The 6,834-nt window shown below is 35.0% G+C and overlaps 1 non-coding gene across 1 annotated transcript; it reads right to left on the bottom strand.

Annotated features, from left to right (window-relative positions):
* Nucleotides 1-2,069: 2,069 nt before the first annotated feature.
* Nucleotides 2,070-2,141, bottom strand: TRNAE-UUC (transfer RNA glutamic acid (anticodon UUC)). The gene has a single exon. It is a non-coding gene; the product is annotated as a tRNA-Glu (tRNA).
* Between the last annotated feature and the right edge of the window lie 4,693 nt (nt 2,142-6,834).

Genomic DNA, 6,834 nt, shown 5'->3' with positions numbered 1-6,834 from the left:
TTTTTCAGAATCAATCTGTTATGTATGGCGGATTGATTCACAGAGGCTTCTATCTGTGTGTTAAGGAAGAGTTGCAGCACATAAACAAATCATCACAGCACGTCGACCCACCTGGTGCAAAATCTCGTAATTGCTCACAGAAAATTGGAAATCTGTATTAACAGTGACCAATCATGGTACAAGCTTTTCTGATCTACTGAACTTGAAAGATTCTAGTGAAACGACCAAGAGAATGTTATTTATCAAAATGTGTCGTCACAAGTGTGAAGTCTGGAAGAGGTACCGCATGGCATTCGTCGTTCCTAGAACAATGAATGCCATGGTACATTGACATTTGGAACACTTACTTAAGGCCAGATTGCTCCGTGTATACTGTCTATAAATTGCAAGTGTTCTCAGGTCGATTTTCTGTTTGCTAGACGAAAAACCCGAGTTTCCGGGAGCAAAACCATGCTACCCTCGCCTGAGATCGACTAACTCAACCACGTTGTGAAAAAAACCTCGTAAAAGTTCCTCACGTCATCCACGGGACTAGAACTCAAGTGTTTTCCACCCGGTGTAGGGAAGGCGGCGATTCTAACATCTGTGCTATCCACGAGGGCAATTCTGCCTATGAACCGCTTCATTCTGAATAGGGAAATTCACTGAATGTCATCTCAATTTGGAACCTGGAGCTTAGTAGCAACATTCACACCTCACTAAGTGATCACTGAAATATAACAGCCTCCCTTCCACAAAAATGAATCATTCTGGATACTGCCAGTATTTACCGCATGCTGACGTATAGAGCATTTCTGAACTAACCATGCCAAAAATGGGCACACGCTGTGATTGGTGAGATTTTGAAAGAGAAACGATCGTTTTTTGCGAGAAGCGATGTGATGGAACACGGAAAGTGGATGCAGGATATGAGGACGGTGAAACTTTTAGCGCCTGCCAATAGAACAGTAACAGTTGCCAATGTTGTTTTACTGGCAGACAGTAAATATTATATAACAAACTTAGTATATAACGCTGGGGTTCACGGCCATATCCTGTAGGAAAATGAAGGTACCACAGCAGGCACAGCAACAGACGTCCATTTAGAAAACCTTGGCTATTCTCACACTGCCAACATCTACAATTTGCATGGTGCCAGAAACATTATGTTTGGACAGTCGATAACTGGAGAAAATTGGTGAGTGCTCTTATTTCATGGCCACTGACTGTATAAAAAAAAAAGTTCTAGAGCCTATTTACTGCTTCTTTCAACTTGGTGAATAACTTTGCGATCAACTTACTTCAACATTGTACCAAGATTGTAAATCAAAGTAGAATTAACTTTCCCCATCACGCACTTTTAGGCTTCCTACTGTGCAAAAAGGATGGTTTGCCATAAAACGTGGCATACACAATACAAACAGGAAACTCATTGAACAGTATTTCGAAACTTAATAAAATAAAAACGTGAATCTAACAATTGACTAAACAGAGTCGTTAAACTGTTGCATCACATAATAATAATAATAATGCAAATTGTTCTAAAGTTTTTTTAGCTATTTGATAACCTTTGGTAAGCAACAACACTTTTCAAGCTCAATTAGATTTAAATGTGCACTTTAGTGAGCAAACTCGTTCGTTTCGTACGAATGGCTACATGACCTTCCAGCGCAGCCATCACATTCTGAAGACCGCAACTGAGGGTGCTGCCATCTGGTTCGCCGATAACGTACTAATAATGTTCCTTACGTTCTTAAATACTACTATACTCTTTTATTCTCTACTATGCTAGTAGAGAATTTTCTTAAAAAATAAGAATCTCAAAATATTCTCAGACAGTCATTATCATAGTTTATTCTATAAGTCTACAACGGATATCTAAATTTGCATCAAGATAAGTTTTTATTAATTTATTCCAAATAAAAGTTTTTATTGCAGTTCAGTCCATCCATGAAGATCATTTTCTATTAAGAAAAATAAAATTTCAAGGTAAAATATCAGTAACACCTATTTAACATAGCACTGATATTTTAGAAATGGAGATGATCGCTAAAAGTTATGTAACGAAACCGATATAAAAAAAAATTTTATTCCCACGCCGGGAATCGAACCCGGGCCTCCTGGGTGAAAGCCAGGTATCCTAACCACTAGACCACGTGGGAACACGCTAATGTTTCCTTCTATTTTCTAATCAACATTACTTAAAGTATAACACACCCTAAATGATTTAGAAAGCATTTCAGTTTACAGGCTGCACAAACTCAAAAATTTTTTCAATCGTTTAATTAAAATTATGCACATTTTGGAATTAAAACATTATTAAAAAAACCCGAAATTTGCAATTAACAGAGATATTCTGTACGTTCATCCATGAAAGGATGAATCTCCACAGTAACGTTCATCCTTTCAACGAAAGAATGGACATATGCAAAAACTTTGCTGAATATACACCGTATATATACACACACACACACATAAAAATTAATTATAAGAACTTCTGATAATGCACAGTAATTAATGAAAATCGATTTCGGTCATTATACAAAATATCCAATCACGTTATTCGAAGCGGTCATGTGATTTTTCTTTTAGCTTCCTGAACTAACCCGTGTGAACAATAAACGCTTGCAACAGCAATGTAAAATAATACACCAATTAAACTGTAAGAAAAAAATTGTATCACGATTGGCAGTGATTAAAAAAAGGAAGGGGGTGTTAAAGCGCGCTTCGTTAGGAAGCTTTATTAAAAGCAAAGATTATGATCTCAAAAGGGTTATGTTGTTCATTCTTAGTACAAAAAGAGGAATTCGTGGCGATAACTCCAGGGGTTCACATCTGGTGAGTATGGGTTTGGCACACCCACGGTCCTGAGCTGGATATCATCATTCTTCTCTTTCTTGGTGAATTCCTTCTACTTCTGACTCTCCCTCTCTCTCTCTCAGGGTTATTATTATTATTATTTTTTATTTATTTATTTTTATTATTTTTTTTTTTTTTTTTTTTGGCTAGTGAAGCATAAGCCAGGGCCGTGCCGAGCCATTTCAGTACCTGAGGCAAGAATGAAAAATTGCGCCCTATTCTTAATGATGGCAATTATTTAATCTTTCTTTTGGCACCCCTTTCAGCTTTTAACCTGAGGCAAGAGCCTCGTTCGCCTCACCCTCGGAACAGCTCTGGCATAAACCTCAGGCTTCCCTGCACCATACAGTTAATAATAATAATAATAATAATAATAATAATGTTGAAAGCCGTCTTTATCTCATCGAATTAAATGCACTAGGCATAATCCTTATGGGTTTTGATAATTAACTATATAATATCGGTGCAAATACACCATAGTTATTTACAGTTATAATGCACCGCTGAAAATAAATAACAGTAGTCTTCTCTACTAGAGAAGCGTTATTTATTTGAAGTAAATTCAATAGTAGCTATCTTGTTGTGAAGGCAACCACATTATGAGATACAATTAAAACGATGCCTTCTACGCTACAATCGTAGCTCAAATATATGGGTTAACTATGGTGTATTTACACCGATATTATATAGTTAAATATAATATACATTACCATCAGCAGATGGAAATGTGTATTATATTTAACAAAATCAAAATTTTATTTGATTTTGAAGACTATTTTTCCTTTGCCACCATGACCAAATGCCTAAAATCACATAAACTTACAGATTTTTCTTTTTTTTTTTTTTTGAGAAAAGGGTTGTGCTGAAGGCGAATTTACAGAAGATGGTTACACGCAGCAACATACTCGTGTTATTTATGTACTAAAAAAAAAAAAAAAAAACATAGGAATGACATCAGCCAACAAAGTTCACCGTCACGCTGTAAACGAATGGTTGGAGTTTACAACACACATTTATATTTCCATAAAAATACCAAGGAAACACGAGGATAATTTACCACAAGAAAAAAAAAAAAAATTCTCACCAGAAACACTAATCTAATATATACTTAAACTTTATTCAAAATAATTGATTTACAGCTTTAATTAAGTTTTTTTAGCGGAAACAACTGAGAGGTATATTAAACCTGTTTTGAATGTCAGCAATAAAAAAGTTGAATGTCAGCGTCAGTGTTCATATATTCAAATAAAAGGAATTGCAAGATCGAACAAACATGGCCTTAAAAAAAATTGGAAAACTACCTAAATCAGATAAATCCTCGAATTAATGTCAAAAAATCAGCACAAATAACCTTCACACAACTGAAAAATCCAGTAATACTAAACGTATGCATAAATGGAGAAAAAAAAGAGTTAGCATTAGTAGAGGAACATGATGCAAGAAAGCAAGCTTATATACAGCATCAGCCAAAAAAATAAAAAAATAAATAAATAAAGAACACTTCCCATTTCACCGATCCATTCATTCCAAATGTTTATCTAGTTCTGTCTTGAATTTATTTAAGCTATCAACTTCCACAACAACAAATGGAAGTTTGTTCCAGCAATCAACTACCCGCTGGCTAAAGGCAACTTCCGCACATCTATTCTTCAACTGTCTTTCCTCAATTTGAATCTATGCCCCCTCAGGTTTGTAATCTGAGCAAAAGGAAGAATCCCATCAGCACTGAGCCTACTCAATCCATTCAAGGCCTTATACACCTCAATCAGATCGCCTCGCAGGTGCCTTGTCTCCAGAAGCTACAATTTGTAGAACTTAAGCCTTTCTTCATAAGAGCACCCCTTTGTTCCCTTCACCAGTCTTGTTGCCCTTCTCTGTACTCGTTCTAGCAACTCTACATCCTTCGTAAAATGAGGCTTCCAGACCTCTACGCAGTACTCAAGGTGTGGCCTGACCATTGCCTTATACTTATCCAAGGGGATAAGTGGCTGAACAAAGTTACTCACTAACTGTACACCATCTTCAGGATAATGCTACATAAAAACTTAAACTGTGGAAACGCAGATTGAGAGAAATAAAACTTACCACACTTACTAAACTGATAAAAGAAATTCATGCTTCGGATCTCGGAGACACTGTTCATGCACCAGAGAAAACCTGGGACTAAAACAAAAACAAAGGAGAAACAAAAGCATCAGGAGCAAAATTAATGGAACAAAAATGTTGGAGGGCATGTTTCCTGCAAACACAATCGAAATAAATTTTAATAAGTTCGTAGTAGAAAAAAGATACAGAAAACAGTTACTAAAGGATGTATATAAGACAGCACAAATAGTTAACAAAAATGTAAAGGAAAATAGATATGGACAGTGACAAAAAAAAAGTAAAACCATGTTATAGGTGTTGTGATGGCTGTAGGTGAAAAGTGTGTAAAATAAGTCCACTGAAGTTGAAATGAAAGATGAACTTTATATGTTAAAGGTTAAAAGAATAATTAAGAATCTGATATGTTAACGTAATTTATAATCTACAAAGTTTAAAATTTACAATCTAGAAAGTTTAAAATTTACAATCTACAAATGAAGAATAATATAATATAATGCGAAAATGATAATGTAACAAAATTTGGAACCCTCCCAGACCTTATGGCCATATCGGGGTGACTCTATAAAATTAATTAAATAAATAAAAAAATAAAAAAAAGTTATGCATCCAACGCACAACCTGTTACGTTCATCTTCCCATGGAATTGGAATTTTATCGATAATTTATTTCGAATATGTGAGAAAGAGAACAATAAATATTAAATAATGCAATTCTACCTAAACGGAAATATATAATGGTCACAAAATTTATCAGGACTCGAAAAAATCAACTATTGTATAACTAAAGCTGAATATAACAAAAATTAAACTAGCAAACTTATAACTGATTAGAAATTAGAGATTAAAATATTAATTGATATTTTCGCTTTTTTTTTTTTTTTTTTACCGGATAGCAAGCTCAAACACCGGACACCTGGAAACCGAGACCGGATTTAGATATGATGAGGCTTTAAGCCGAAGCATGTTATGACACCACAAAAAACATTTTTATCTTCATAAAAGGAAATGGGGAGGGGTTGAATGTCGAGTAGTGCCTCCACGTCCGATAGCAGGGTCTACATAAGCTATATTTTACTTCAATAAGAATATTATTTTTAACATGCAGACTCCTCGCGGTAGTACGCTGGTTATAATCACCATCCTCCCTACACCGGTAGAAAAGGCCCGGGTTCGAATCCCGTTAATGACGCGAGGAAGTTTTATGGGCTTTTTTACACTCAGTGGCTGAATTATTCGGGTTCAGGTGAGTATAGCAAAGTTTTTTTCTTTCTGAAACAAGGTTTTTCGTCCAGCAAAACAGACAAACCGACCAGAGAATACACGCAAATCTATTCCGGTATATATAACATAAAATATACATTTAAGTTATATATAGTGGTACATATACATTATATTTAAATAAAAATAAATAACTTATTTTCGAATTTGTTGTTGTAGGGCTTTAGGGGCATCAGCGACTTAAACCATTTATTCTTCCGTATACATTATATCTGTAAATTGCGTGTGTTCTATGGTCAATTTGCCTGTTTGCTGGACAAAAAAACCAAGTTTCCGAGAGGAAAAATGTTACTACGCTCGCCTGAAACCGACTAACTTAACCACGTTGTGAAAAAATCCCTTAAAAAATTCCACTTGATTCGAACTCGGGTCTCGTCTCCCCTCCGGTGTAAGGAAGACATTGATTATACCAATTGTGGTACTCGCAAGGGCTTTGTATTTAGTTATTGAAATATAAACCCGTAATTAAAAACATAACTAAGCAATATTTTGATCATAATAGTACATAAAATTAGTCATATTAATTGTTTATTAATAATTAAATTTCAAACCAACTGCTATATACGGCTTCCATTTTCGGTCTTTATGTAACTAAAGTTTCTGACTGAAGATT

This window comes from Mastigoproctus giganteus, chromosome 5 (genome assembly GCF_048544385.1).
Source record: "Mastigoproctus giganteus isolate SK-2022 chromosome 5, ASM4854438v1, whole genome shotgun sequence".
Lineage (NCBI taxonomy): Eukaryota > Metazoa > Arthropoda > Arachnida > Uropygi > Thelyphonidae > Mastigoproctus > Mastigoproctus giganteus.
The sequence above is the reverse complement of the archived record's forward strand: the minus strand, read 5'-3'. Positions and strand labels throughout refer to the sequence as shown.